We start from the raw sequence: 15,493 nt of genomic DNA, 5'->3' as shown, positions 1-15,493 counted from the left end.
TCATGCATCACTGCTGCCTCACACTGGTTTGCTAACCTATTTCTCCTTTGTCATGTTTCTACTTTTCTTCATTGCTCCTTTTTATGCATTGCCCTGAGTAACGCCAACTTATTCTCATTTTTGCAGGGAAATAAATTAATGTCTTTTCATCCCCTAATTTCAAAACGTTGCATATCCAGACTCATTAAAAAGCTCATCAGAAGAATGATGCCTTTTATTTATTAATTCTTAGATTGCAGCACCATAAATAGATAAATAGCCAACTTTTTTTTTCAGTAATACTAGCTTTTTAAATAGGTTCTCGTTTTTTTCCCCAAAATATTGACAAAGCCAAATACCTAGATCTAGCAATTAGAAAATCAGTAATTGCAACTTCTCTTCTTTTTCCTGTTTCTTCTTTTGTCTTATTTTTAGTTTTCTTAAATAATTGTATAAATATATTTATCTTTTAAGTCATTTTAATGTCTTTTGAAATTTGGAGTTTTGAAATACAATGTAGATAAAATCACATGGATTTCTTAAAAATGGTAACCGTTGCTAACTAGTGTATCACATGATACGAAACATTGTATATGGTCTAGTATTTATTTCATATGTATTTTATACTTATGGATGAAATAGTTTAAAGTGTGCTAAAGTCAGAATGTACAAATTTTAGATTCAGAGGCAAATTGGGAACTAGAAGAAATGTGAAATTATTTTAGCTATAATAAAGACAGCCAAAGTTAGGATACGTTGGATGATCATCAGGCCTCTGCATTTCCTCAGAATTCCATTATTTTGTAATATATCATGCAGAACATTGTATTTATTCACCAACAACTTGCACTATATGAATTTTTAGTTTTTTTCATTTAGAAATACAATAAACAAGTCTTGGGCTTCTAAAAATATGAGATACAATAGAGAATTCAGGGAAGTTCAAGTGGTTCAGTATGGCTGAGTGTAGAATTGGAATAGCAACATGGCAAGTCAAAATTGAAGATATGGGCAGGATCCAGATGAGAGAATATCCAGGTCATAGAGTGGAGAGGTAATTATAAACTTGATTGGAGTGTGTGGTCTATTCTATAGACAATGAGGTATAGAAAAGTTTAAGTTGAAAGCCACATATTCATCTTTGTGTTTTATATTTGCTGGTAACAATATGATATTGTTCTCAAGCACAGTATTTGGAAGTTGATATGGTTTGGGTGTGTCTCCACCCAAATCTCATCTTGAATTGTAGTTCCCGTAACCCCATGTGTCATGGGACAGACCTGATGGGAGGTAATTTAATCACAAGGTGGTTACCCTCATTCTGTTCTCTTGATAGTGAGTTCTCATGAGATCTGATGATTTTATAAGGGCCTTTTCCTCCTTTTGCTCATTCTTCTCCTTCCTGCTTCCAGGTGAAGGACATGTTTGCTTCCCCTTCTACCATGATTGTCAGTTTCCTGAGGCCTCCCTAGCCATGCTGAACTGTGAGTCAATTAAACCTCTTTCTTTTATAAATTATCCAGTCTCAGGTATGTCTTTATTAGCAGTGTGAGAATGGACTAATACAGAGGTGTACTTTATTAATAATGCTAATCATTTGTTTCCTAATTTGCTTTAATAGAGAAGAGCAGTTTCCTTGGCCTGAAATTGTACAAAACTCATGGCTTATCTTTTCATGGCTTGGCCTATTGAAAGTGACCTCCATTGAGATACTATTAATAGTTATAGCTATGAATTAAATTAGTTTAATACTTTGCCCGCAACCTTTTTTTCTTGGTTTCATTAAAACCTGGTTGTGCACTTGGGAATATCTTCCATTATATTTCCCAGAAGCAAAACAGATTGAGAATGACTAATGGAAAGAATGTGGAAAGAGGCAAATAAGAATACCAGTTGGAGATGATCTCAATCATCTTCATGAAAGGTGATGTGGACTTAGGCAATATTTTTGTAGATGAGAAGAGGACAAGGATATGGAAAGGTTAAGTGATAAAATTAATAGAGCATGCTCATCAATAGGATGTGGGAAATGAGGAAGAGAGAGATAAATACTAATAACCTTTTTTGTGTTACTCATTATATACCGATATTTATAAAAATTCAATTTCAGGATTAGATTTTGGTAGAAGACTGTGTGGAGTGGGGTGGGCAAAAGTTAGTGTAAATATTCTTTTTCTTAAAATAACTATTGAGTACTAGGCTTAGCACTTGGGTGACTAAACAATATGTACAACAAACTCCTATGACATGCATTTACTTATATAATAAACCTACATGTATACCCCTGGACCTAAAATAAAAGTTAAAATTCTTGTTCTTGATGTACAGGATAAAGGGTTTCAGAACCCTTTACTACTTGTTTGAAATTTATGTTGGATTTTCACTGGAAAGGGTAATTTCATCTTTACTATGTATAATACCAAAGACAAACTGATGTCTGTGGTAATATACAAGATAATTGCAACAAAATAAGAATAGCCTCCAACTAACCCATGCTGCTCAGTGACAGCTGGAAAGACTTTGACCTATTCCTTCATTTATCCTTCATTAATTCTTAATTCCTACCACCATTGTATTTGTTAAGGAATGAGACTTTTACATCTATCTTAAGGGAAGTAGTTGAGAAAACTTAGGATTAACTACTTAGCTAATACACTCAAAGTCGCATCTTAGAGGTGGTAAAGAGGGCATTTGATCTAAATCTGCCAAACACCCAGGCTCTTTTTTGTATGCCGCACTACCTTATAGTTTAAACCATACTGTTTGGAAATGCTTAATCATGCTGCTATAAAGACACATGTACACGTATGTTTATTGCGGCACTATTCACAATAGCAAAGACTTGGAATCAACCCAAATGTCCATCAGTGACAGACTGGATTAAGAAAATGTGACACATATACACCATGGAATACTATGCAACCATAAAAAAGGATGAGTTTGTGTCCTTTGTAGGGACATGGATGCAGCTGGAAACCATCATTCTTAGCAAACTATCACAAGAACAGAAAACCAAGCACCGCATGTTCTCACTCATAGGTGGGAACTGAACAATGAGATCACTTGGACTCGGGAAGGGGAACATCACACACAGGGGCCTATCATGGGGAGGGGGGAGGGGGGAGGGATTGCATTGGGAGTTATACCTGATGTAAATGACGAATTGATGGGTGCTGACGAGTTGATGGGTGCAGCACACCAACATGGCACAAGTATACATATGTAACAAACCTGCACGCTATGTACATGTACCCTAGAACTTACAGTATAATTTAAAAAAAAAATGCTTTCATAGCTTCAATTATCTATCAAGGCAAGCATTAAACTTTGAAACATATCAGGCCTGGGTCATAAAAAGGCTTTGTTACTATCATTAAGGAAATCATAGTATATGAGAATATGGACAATATGTGGAATACATGACAAATTACTGTAGTAGATATAGTTGTGTGTGCACGTGTGCACATGTGTGTGTGTGCATAGGAGTGATCAATTCTGCCTGGAGATTCATTCTTTACTTCCTTGAAAAGATGAGGTTACAACTGACACTAAATGAAAGAGTGTTTACAAGTTGACCAAGGGTGTCTAAGGGGAAAGGCAAAGTACTTGCAAAGAAAAGGTAGCATTATCTTGCCTAGCTCTCTTTTCACTCTTCTTTTTATTCTTGCCTTCCTCCTCCCCTTCCCCCAGGCTCTTGTATATGCTTTGCTTTTTAATTTCCCTTCTCTAGTCTCTCTAGGCCTTTCTCTAGACTTCTGAAAATTCATAGGTATCTTTGTACAAATTATTAAGAAGATGTCAATTCCATGGGCATGCAATGTGCAGGAAATTAGTCAGCAAACCAACCAAAAGCTTATTTCCAGTCCCTACTTTCCAGGGGCCCTGGGAAGGATACACCATGTGTCACCTGATGAGATGGCTTTAGCCTCTCTCTAGGTGCAAGTTTCTTTCTCTCCTTTAGTATCTTGGTATATCTTTCTTTTCTCCATTCTATTCTTTTTATTTCTGATTTTTCTCTTAATCTCTTCTTATCTTTACCTCTGTTATGAATAATATGAAACAGGTAGACAGTTTTAGATTTGTATTTACTTACTAAAAATAAATGAAAGTTCAATTCTTTTGTTTAACACACAAAATCTACTTAAGTAAATTTGCTTTTGTACGTGTTCCTGGAAAAAAAAAAGTTTCTTACAATGATTTTTTCTATAGAAAAAGTACTTTCTCTATTTGTAGCTACTGACACTACTAGAATGGCTAGTTTTCTGCCTGACAGCAAATGTGCTGTCATTTGTTATAAGTCATAGAAAATCTGCAAGCAATGGCGTTGAGTCAGTGGAAAGGCTTTCCTTCAAATTGCTAGAGTCATCAAAGTGAAACTTGTACTGCTTGTCAACTAGACTCTGAGATAACATTTTGTAAGTCAAGGCAGCAATGAAATGCGTTATAGCAAAAGTCAGAAATGATCTAGGTAGGGCTTTTTAAGCAGCTTGGACCAAGAATGGGAATGATGAGAAATCAGTAATCTGGTAGTAATCAGCAAAAACAGAACAGTGTCTCTGTAAGTGTTCTGCAAAAGGGCAAATTGAAATGATCAAGCAATATATACTTTATCAGTAAAAAGGTCTACATGAAATTCTGAACATGAGGCAATGATTAAAATGTTGAGAAAGAGGACTTCTGGGTTCTGGTCTAGTATGTACAAAGCTTGTAAGTTGCCACTCTGGCCTAACAAGTGAAAAGCTGAATAAACTAGAAAGCAACAACTTCCCTTAGATCAGTAGGAGAAGTACGGTCACAGGGCAAGCCACTGATTCAAAAACTGGAGAGACTGCAAGCAAATACAGAGAATCCCAACTTACAAAAGCAGAAACTCATGAGCTGAAACCTTCACAGGAACCAGTTTTGGGGTAGGGAAACCTAAAATGTAATTAAACACTTTTTGGAGGTTCAGTGTGGACAAATCTGAGAAAAAAAATTCCAGGGGGACCCAGTCATTAGGGTCCCTCACATTTTTGTGAGTTTTACCTTCTGGAGTTCTCCCAGGTCCTCACAGTGAATATTAGAGAAAAATACCCTTGTGCTTTGGCAGGGTGAGGAGAAAAAAATTTTGAAATATGTCAGAGCATTCTGTTTTTCTTAACAGAATTTGTACTTAGGGGAAACTATTAAACCAAAGCCCAACCTATTGGAGTTCTATCACAGCCTGACTTGGTGGAAGGGAAATACCCAACTCCAGCCACCTATAAACTTCCACATGGGAGAAGGGAAATACTTCATCCAGCCTACTCTAACCATCTCATCCCACCTATTAGGTGTAAAAAACCTGTGAAGAATATGTGCTGTTCATAGTCCAGAGGCACAGACTACAGACTAACGAGGAGACTCAGACTTAATCATAGGGCTACAGAATGATTCCCCTATGTCTGACCACCACATTATTAAAGGCCTATTTACTGCAGTTTCTTTTACTCAATATATTATATCTGGCTATTGAAAAAAAATTAGAAGATATATTAAAAGACAAAAAACAATTTTGAAAAGACATAGCAACATCAGAACCAGAACAAAGAATGTGAAAGAATAAATGGCCAATGTAAGCCGACAGATGGAGATTATAAGATGTGATGGTTAATATTGTGTGTCATCTTGGTTGGATTGAAGGATGCAAAGTATTGTTCTTGGGTGTGTTTGTAAGGTGTTGACAAAGGAGATTAACATTTGAGTCAGTGGACTGGGAGAGGCAGACTCACCCTCAATCTGGGCGGGCACATCTAATCAGCTGCCAGCATGGCTAGAATAAAACAGGCAGAAGTTGGAAAAACTTGACTGACAGAGTTTTCCATCCTTCTTTCTCCCGTGCTGGATGCTTCAAGCCCTTGAATATCAGACTCCAAGTTTTTCAGCTTTTGGACTCTTGGACTTACACCAGTGGTTTTCCAGGGGCTCTTGGGCCTTTGGCCACAGTCTGTAGGCTGCACTGTCGGCTTCCCTACTTTTGAGGTTTTGGGACTTAGACTGGCTTCCTTGCTCCTCAGCTTGCAGATGGCCTATTTTGGGATTTCACTTTTATTGTGTGAGTCAATATTCCTTAATAAACTCCCCTTCATCCCCATCTCCTATTAGTTCTATCCTGGAGAACCCTAATATATAAGAAAAAATACTGTAGTAGAAATAAAGAATACCTTTGATAGGCTAATCAGTAGCTGAATATTGCTGGAAAAACACTTTCTGAGTTTGAGGATATCTCAATAGAAACCTCCAAACCTGAAAAGCCAACAGAAAAAATACTGGAGAAAAACAAACAAGCAAGCAAACAAACAAACAAAAAAGAATATCCAAAAACTGGAAAAAATGCATTTGACAAAATTCAATACTCATTCATGATAAAAAACATATAGTAAACTAGGAATAGAAGGGAACTTCTTCAGCTTTCTAAAGAATATCTACAAAAATTCTGCAGCTAACATTATGCTTAATAGAAACCTGAAGCTTTCTCAAGAAGCTCAGAAACAAGGCATTAATGGCCCCTCTCACCGCTGCTCTTCAACAGTGTAGTGTATGTCTTAGCTAATACAATAACATACAAAATTAAAATAAAAGATATATTGATTGGGAAGGAAGAAATAAAACTCTTTTCAAAATGACATGATTATCCATGTAGAAAGCCCCCTAAAATTGTCAGAAAAACGCCTGAAACTGAGAAATAATTATAGTAAGCTTGAAAATACAAAGTCAATGTACACAAGTCAATTGCTTTTCTGCATATCAACAATAAGACAGTGGAATTTGGAATGAGTAACACAATATCATTTATATTAACGTCTCCCAAAATGAAACATTAGATATAAATCTAACCAAATATGTATGACATCTATATGAGAAAAATAAAACAAACTGGTGAAATAAATGGAGAGATATTACATGCTCATGGAATGGAAGGCTCCATTTTATCAAGATTTCAGTTAATTCCAACTTTATTTCTAGATTCAATGCAATCCCATTCAAAATTTCAGTGAGTTATTTTATGTATATTGACAAACTGATTCTAAAGTTTGATATAAAAAGGCAAAGGCCACAGAATAATGAACACAATTACGTAGGAGAAGAAAAAAGTTGGAGGACTGACAGCATAGAACTTTTACGATAAAGGTACAGTAATCAAGGCAGTGTGATATTGGTGAAAGAATACACAAATAGAACAATAGAACAGAACAGAGAGCCCAGAAACAGGCCCAGATCAATATAACCAACTGATCTTTGACAAAGGAGCAAAGGCTTTACAAGGGGGCAAGGACAGTTTTTTCGACAAATTGTTTTGGAATAATCGAACATGCACTCCCTGCCCAAAATGAATCTAGATAGATACCTTACACTCCTGACAAAACTTACTCAAAATGGATCACAGACCTAAATGTAAAACAAAACTAAAACAAAAAAACTTAGAATATAATATTGGGGAAATCTAGATGATTTGGGTTTGACTATATCCTCCTAGTTACACCACCAAAAGCATAATCAATGAAAGAAAAAATAACCTGAATATCATTAAAATTTTTTTAAAAATCTGTGCTGGGAAATACACTGTCAAGAGAATGAAAAGACAAGCCACAGACTGGGGGAAAATATTTGCAAAAGATATATCTGATAAAAGACAGTTATTTAAAATATACAAAGGACTTTTAAAATTCAACAATAAGAAAACAAATGTGATGTTAAAAATGGGTCAAAGACCTTAATGTACACCTCACCAAAGAAGATATAAAGATGACAAATATGCATTTGAAAATTATATGTCATCAGAGAAATGCAAATTACAACAAGAAGGAGACACCATTACATACTTACTATAAGGTCCAAGATCCAGACCTCTGATAACATCAAACGCCATGAGAATGTGGTGCAATGGGAACTCTCATTTATTGATTGCTGATGAGTGCAAAATGGCACAGTCACTTCAGAAGACAGTTTGGCAGTTTCTTACAAAACTACATATTCTTACCATATGATGTAGCAATCACAACTCTGTAGTGTTTGCCTAAAGGAGTTGAAAACTTATGTCCACACAAATACCTAAACAAGGATGTTTATAGCAGCTTTATTCATGATTGCTAAAACTTGAAAGCAACCAAAATGCCTTTCAGTAGGTCAATGTATAAGCAAAGTCTGGTATATTTAGACAGTGAAATATTCTTTGGAGACAAAAAGTAATGAGCTATTAAGGCATGAAAAGACATGAAGGAAACTTAAATGCATATTACTAAGTGACAGAAGCCAGTGTGAAAAGGCTACATAATATACGATTTCAATTATATGACATTTGCAAATGAAAAACTATGAAGATGGTAAAAAGATCTGTGGTTGCTTGAGGTTAAGGGGAAAGGAGAAATCAATAGGTGATGTGGAGAGGATTTTTAGCGGAGTGAAAGTACTGTGTACAATACTATAATGGTGAAAAAATACATGCCATTACAAACTTGTCCAAACTCTTAGAATATACAACAACGAAAGTGACCCCTAAAGTAAAGTGTGGTTCTAGGTGATAATGATATGTCAGTGTAGGCTCATCAATTGTAACATGTACCGTTCTGGTGGGGGCATTTGTATGGGGGAAGCCATGCATATGTAGAGGCAGAGAGATTCAGGAAATCCCTGTACCTTCTGCTCAGGTTTGCTGTGAACCTAAAACTATTCTAAAAAATTAATTTTGTTAAGAAAAAATAAGTTGGGAAGGAGCATTTCACAGAGAAAGTGCAGAAATCCATAAGTAAATGTTATGTTGGATTTGTGGGTTACAACTTAATTGTAGCTGCACATTAGAATTATTTGGAGTAATACCAAGTAATATGAATGCCAATAAGGGGTCTGGACAAGTTTTGTTTTGTTTGTTCCCCAAAGGATTTTAAGATTTTAATTACTTTATAAGGATGAGAACCACAGTGGTATATGACTAGTCCACAAAATTATTTCTTTTTTTTTTTTTTTTTTTTTTTAGTGGGGGGCCAAAAACTACTAGATTGCTTCTTTTACATTACCTTTTACAAAATTACTGGAACTAATGAAGAAAATAAAAAAAATACTACAATTTAACTATAATGCACCTCATGCCTCCTAAGCTTCATTATTTTTTAACCAGAGAGGGAAGAAATTTTGGAATAGACTCTCTAATTATACTGATGGTGAGAAGAATTAGTTTTTAAATTCATTTTATGGCATTCCAGGAGGTATTGTAAAAACTATTAGTAGCATATAATTGTAAAAGTTATTATTCCTTAAAAAATTTAAAATATAGTTATTGAAATATTATTTTGAAGAGGCATATTCAGAAATAAGCATGCATGCAAGTTTTGAATGGTAAGTGGAAAACCACAAATCAAACTTGTAATTGTCTTGTGTTGATGTTCATATTAGTTGTCTAATCTCTGTAAGGGGAGGACAGTTTCCATATTTTTCACTGTAAGAGATGTGTGGTTCTGAGTCTGCGAACAGAGTAGGTGCTCTGTAAATGTTTGATGAACAAATAAAACATCCTAGAAAGGATGGGAAAAGTGGATGGTAGGTAACTGATATGGTTTCACTCAGTGTCTCAACCCAAATATCATCTTAAATTGTAATTCTCCTAATTCCCACATGTCAAGGGAGGAATCAGGTGGGAGGTGATTGGATCATGGGGCCATTTTTCCCCATGCTGTTCTCATAACAATGAGTGAGTTCTCATAAGATCTAATGGTTTTATACGGCAATTTTTCCTGCTCTTGCATGGAAGAAGACATGTACGATGTGCCTCTTCTCCTTCTGCCATTACTGTAAGTTTCCTGAAACCTTCCTAGACATGCAGAACTGCAAGTCAAATTCTTTTCTTTATAAATTACCAAGTGTCAGGTATATTGTTATAGGAGTGTGAAAACAGATGAATACAGTAAGCTATTAAAGGAGACATTAGAACACCAGATATGTTCAAGATTTTTGAAAATGAAAAAACCTTGTGTCTGATGTAACAATATTCAATGTCATAGAGTTGACCACCCCCCTCCATCCCAGTCTTGGTAACAGGAGAGGGATATAACTGTGGCAGGCTGGGTGTTGGCAATGCGCTGTATATATTATTTTAAGAATCAGGCTGAGGCCTGGAACTAATTCTTTGGGTTTCAGCTCCTTAATAAGTGAGAGAAGCTAAGGCCCAAGAGCTGACAGCCCATGACTGATAAAAGCCACTATTATTTCACCATTCTTGTAGTATTTATTTTAAGGTAGAAAATATCCCAAGGGAATACTCTGCCTCGCAATGAAGGGTAAGAGAATTGTGAGTGAGAGAAAGTTAAAGTTCTCCTTATAGCATTGTTTTAAGAGTGAAGATTTATTTAAATCTTAAATTTAAATTAGATTTAAATAGATTTAAATCAACAGACTTAACAAAAGTTGCTTAGCAAACTCACACAAGATCTCATAATATAAATATAGGAAACGAAAAATAAAAATGATAAATTAAAATAACAACAAAAAAGTTAACATTTTTTATCACAGAGCCCTATCATATTAAACATCCACTCTGATATTTACAGACATCATTGTTTTGTACTTATAGCAGCAGGCTTACATTTTCTTGAGAGACGACTGATGTGATGAAGATATCAACATTTTTTCATTTTCAAAATTCTGACAAAACTTTTGTCAAAATTCATGAAGAGATAAAAAGTAAGTTATTAAGCTCTATTAGAAAATTTAATAGTAGAGTCAAATAAGCACTAATGCTCAGCAGTTAACTTTATCCAAATTGTGCATATATAACTCAATAAATCTAATAGTCTGGAAATGAAATAGTAGAGACACGCAAAAGGACAAGCTGTACATTTTTTTAAAAGTCTTGACCCAAACTTGAACTCATTTGATTCCAATGTAAAATCTCATGAAATTCAAGCCAATAGAAATTCCACTTCTTTCCTGGCCAACATACTAGCACCATGGAACAGTTGAAAACCACATTTTCATGTGTTTGTAATTTATTTCTTTTCTACCATCTGCATGTGGCAAACAATTCATCACAGATGCAAGCTATAGTTTTGCCAGCTGATTGACAAAATGGAGAGTAAACTTAACTCTTTAAAAACATTTGTGTTCATTGCTTGTGCTGACGTACCATATATATTGTGGCTGTCATTCTCATTGGTCATCTAGAATTTTGCCACTGTATAAGTGGAATGGATGCTGTTGGCTCAGACAATTGGCACTGTATTGAGATAATTGCCAATATTTGAACTGTCACTTAAAACTACTAAAAATAAAGGGAAAAGATGAGCAAACCTATTTTAAGTTCCTCTGTGTACTTGAGTAGCTGGGACAGTTGTAAGAAGGGAGTGGCTCAGATGAATAAGTGAACAGACTTTAGAGTACTGTATACTTAGATTCTAATCCTTGTTCTTTCTCTTTCTAGCAGTATAACTTAGAAGCAAGTTTTATTATCTCTAAGTTCCACTTTTTGTATCTATAATGGAAGAATGTTTTTACCCTTCAAATAAATATTTATTGAGCCTTTTTTATATATCACACACTAGGTGGGTTCCAGGAGTACATTGGTAAACAAAACAGGTATGATTATTTACCTATGGAAGATTATAACATTGAGATGAAAATGAGTACTTAGAATAACAATAAATAAATCCATTATTTTCAAATAGGAAAAATCCTAGTAAGTATCATAATTATGAGAGATTATAACATCATAATGGAATTTAAATAGAATAGTGAAACCTTCTCTAAAGATGTTCTGTTTCATTTGAGATTGAAATAATAAATGGGAAATAATTTGTAAAAAGATTGAAGGAAAGAAGGAGTTAAATGCATTTTAGTAACAGCAACAGCATATGCAAAGGTGAAACACTTTCAAGGAATGAACTATAGAGAGGAGTGAGAATTATGTGAGTTAAGACTGGAGATAGAGATTATAGAGAGACGTAGCCATACTAATGTTTGAAATTTCCTCTGAAAAGCAATGCAAATCTATTAAAGAAGGGTTACAAGTAGAAGACTGGCATGTGAAAAGATTTACCTTTTTAAAAGTCAGCTTGCGATGTTGAGCAGTTTTTCATGTCACTGTTGGCTGTCTTGAGAAATGTCTGTTCAGATCTTTTGCCCCTTTTAAAAGCAGTTTATTATTATTATTATTATTATTTTGCTATTAAGTTGTTTGAGCTCCTTATATATTCCAGTTATTAATCTTGTCAGATAGCTTATAAGTATTTTCTTCCATTTTGCAGGTTGTCTCTTCACTCCATTGATTGTTTCCTTTGCTGTGCAGAAGGTTTTTAGCTGAATATAATCTCATTTGTCTATTTTTGCTGTAGTTGTCTGTACTTTGGAAGTCTTGCATTAAGTATCTTTGCCCAGACCAATGTCCTGAAGCATTTACTCAATGTTGTCTCCTATGGTTTTGTATTTTCTGATCTTAGATTTGAGTTTTTAATTCATTTTGATTTGATTTTTGTGTATAATGAGAGATAGACATGTGGTTTTATTCTTCTGCAGATGGTTATACAGTTTTGCTAGCACAATTCATTGAAGAGATTTCCTTTTCCTATTGTATGTTCTTGACAACTTTGTAAAAAATGAGTTGGCTGTAAATGCATGCATTTATATCTAAGTTCTGTATTGTGTTCCATTGGTCACATGTCTGTTTTTGTGCCAGTGCCATGCTTATTTGGTCACTATAGATTTGTAGTATATTTTGAAGTCAGGTAGTGCGATGCCTCTAGCTTTGTTCTTTTTGCTTAGGATTGCTTGACTATTTGGAGTCTTTTGTGGTTTCATATAAATTTTAAAGTTATTTCTATTTCTGTGAAGAAATATTTAATAGAGATTCATTGAATCTATATTTTGCTTTTGGTAGTTGTTCATTTTAACAATATTCTTTCAATGTACAAGCATAGAACATATTTCCACTTTTTGTGACCTGGTCAATTTTTTTTTATCATTGTTTTGTAGTTTTCCTTGCATAGATATTTTACTTCTTTGGCTAAGTTAATTCTATGTATTTTATGTTTGTGGCTATTTTAAATGGGACTGTTTTCTTGATTTCTTTTTCAGGTTATTTGCTGTTTATGTATATAAATATTACTAATTTTTGTATGTCAATTTCATATCCTGCAACTTTACCGAATTTATTTATCAGCTCAACAGTTTTTTGATATAATCTTTCAGGTTTTCTAAATATAAGATAATGTCATCTAAAAACAAAGATCATTTGACTTCTTCCTTCTCAATTTGGATGCCCTTTATGTCTTTCACTTGTTTGATTGCTCTGACTGGGACTTCCAGTATTATGTGCTATAAAAGTGATGAAAGTGAGCATCCGTGTTGTGTTCCAGATATTAGAGGAAGCACTTTCATTTTTTCCTATTCATTATGGTGTTAGCTGTGGGTTTGTCATATTTAACCTTTATTATGTTCCTTCTATACCCGATTTGCCAGAAGTTTTTATCATAAAGGTATGTTATTATACGTTTTATCAAATGCTTTTTCTGCATCTATCGAAATGATTTTTGGTTTTGTTCTTGGTTCTGTTAATGTGATGTCTCACATTGATTTGCATGTGTTGAACCACTTTTAGCTGCCTGAGATGAGTCTCACTTGATCATGGTGAATGATTTTTTTTTTTTTTTTTGATGTACTGTATACTTAGATTTTGATGTGTATCAAAATCTAAGTATACTTTGATATAAGATTTTGTATACTTACATATAAGTACTGTATACTTAGATTTTGATATGTCATTGAATTTGGTTTGCTAGTATTTTGTTGAGGATTTTTGAATCTATGTTCATCAGTGCTCTGGGCCTATAGTTTTCTTTTTCAGTTGTGTCCCTGTCTGGTTTTGGTATCAGGTTAATTTTGGCCTTATTGAATGAGTTTGGAAGTATCCCCTCCTCTTTAATTTTTTTGCAGAGTTTGAGTAGAATTGGTATTATTTTTTAAGTGTTTGGTAGATTTTAGCAGTGAAACGAATTCCATTTGTTTTGTACTTTTTTCTTTTTTTTTCTAGTTCCTTGAGGTACATTTTTAGGTTGCTTATTTGAATTCTTCAACTTTTTGAGGTATGGGCTTATTGCTGTGAACTTTTAGTACTGTTTTTGCTACATCTCATGGATTTTGGTATGTTGTATTTCCATTTTCATTTGTTTCAAGAGAGTTTAAAATTTTATTCTTAATTTCTTTATTCAGCTTTTGGTTGTTCAGAAGCATGTTGTTTAATTTCCATATTTTTGTATAGTTTTCATGGTCCCTCTGAGTATTGATTTCTAGTTTTATTCCATTGTGGTCAGAAAAGATATTTGATATGATAGCTACTCTTTTGAATTTGTTGAGACTTGTTTTGTAGCCCCACATATGGTCTTTTTTGGTGAATGTTTCATGTGCTGATGAAATGAATGTGTATCCTGTGACCCTTGGGTGAAATCTTCTGTAAATGTAAGTTAGGCCTATTTTATCTAGTATGTAATGTAACTCCAATATTTATGAACTTTCTGTCTGGATGATCTGTCCATTATTGAGCTTGGGATGTTGAAATCCCCTGCCATTATTGTAGTGTAATCTAGACCTCCTTTTAGGTCTATTAATATTTGCTTTATATAAATGGGAACTCTGATGTTTGGTGTGTAGTTATTTATAATTGTTATATCCTCTTGCTGAATTGACCACTTTATTATTATGTAATAACCCTTTTCTTTTTCACTTTTTACAATCTTTGACATTTAGTCTATTTTATCTTATGGGAGTATAGCTACTCTTGCTGTTTTTTGGTTTCCACTTGCATCAAATATATTTTCCCATCCCTTCACATTCAATATTTGTCTGTCTTTATAAGGGTTTCTTGTATGTACCATAGAGTTGGGTCTTGACTCTATCTGTTTAACCACTCTGCTTTTAATTGAATAATTTAGTCTATTTACATGTTACTTAGTTCATGTGCATTTTACATGCTATCAATACTGTTGATAAGTACTAACTTAAAACTGCCATTTTGTTGCTTAATTGTCGTTTGTTTTGAAAGGTTATTTATTTTCTTCTTATAGAATTTTGAGAGTTTGTTTACATATTTTAAATATAAGTTCTTTAGTATGTGACTTACAGACATTTTCTCTGTTTACATGGCTTGTCTTCTTATTTTCTTAACAATGTCTTTTGCAAAGGAAAAGTTTTGAATTTTGATAATGTCTTAGTTATTCATGTTGCTGTAACAAAATACTATAAATTGTGTAGTTTATAAACAAAAGAAATTGCTTACTTACAGTTCTAGAAGTTGGAAAGTTCAAGATAAAGATGAATGAAGATTTGGTGCTTGGTGACAGCTTGCTTCCTGACTCACAGATAGTGCCTTCTCACTGTGTCCTCACATAGTGAAAGGAGTGAACCAGATCCTTTGGGCTTACTTTACAACAGCACTAATCCCTCCCAAAATGTCTTGCCTTCTAGTATAATCACCTTAGGGTGTAAAATTTAACGTGTGAATTTTTGAGGAGACATA

This window comes from Chlorocebus sabaeus, chromosome 10 (genome assembly GCF_047675955.1).
Source record: "Chlorocebus sabaeus isolate Y175 chromosome 10, mChlSab1.0.hap1, whole genome shotgun sequence".
Taxonomy (NCBI): domain Eukaryota; kingdom Metazoa; phylum Chordata; class Mammalia; order Primates; family Cercopithecidae; genus Chlorocebus; species Chlorocebus sabaeus.
The sequence above is the reverse complement of the archived record's forward strand: the minus strand, read 5'-3'. Positions refer to the sequence as shown.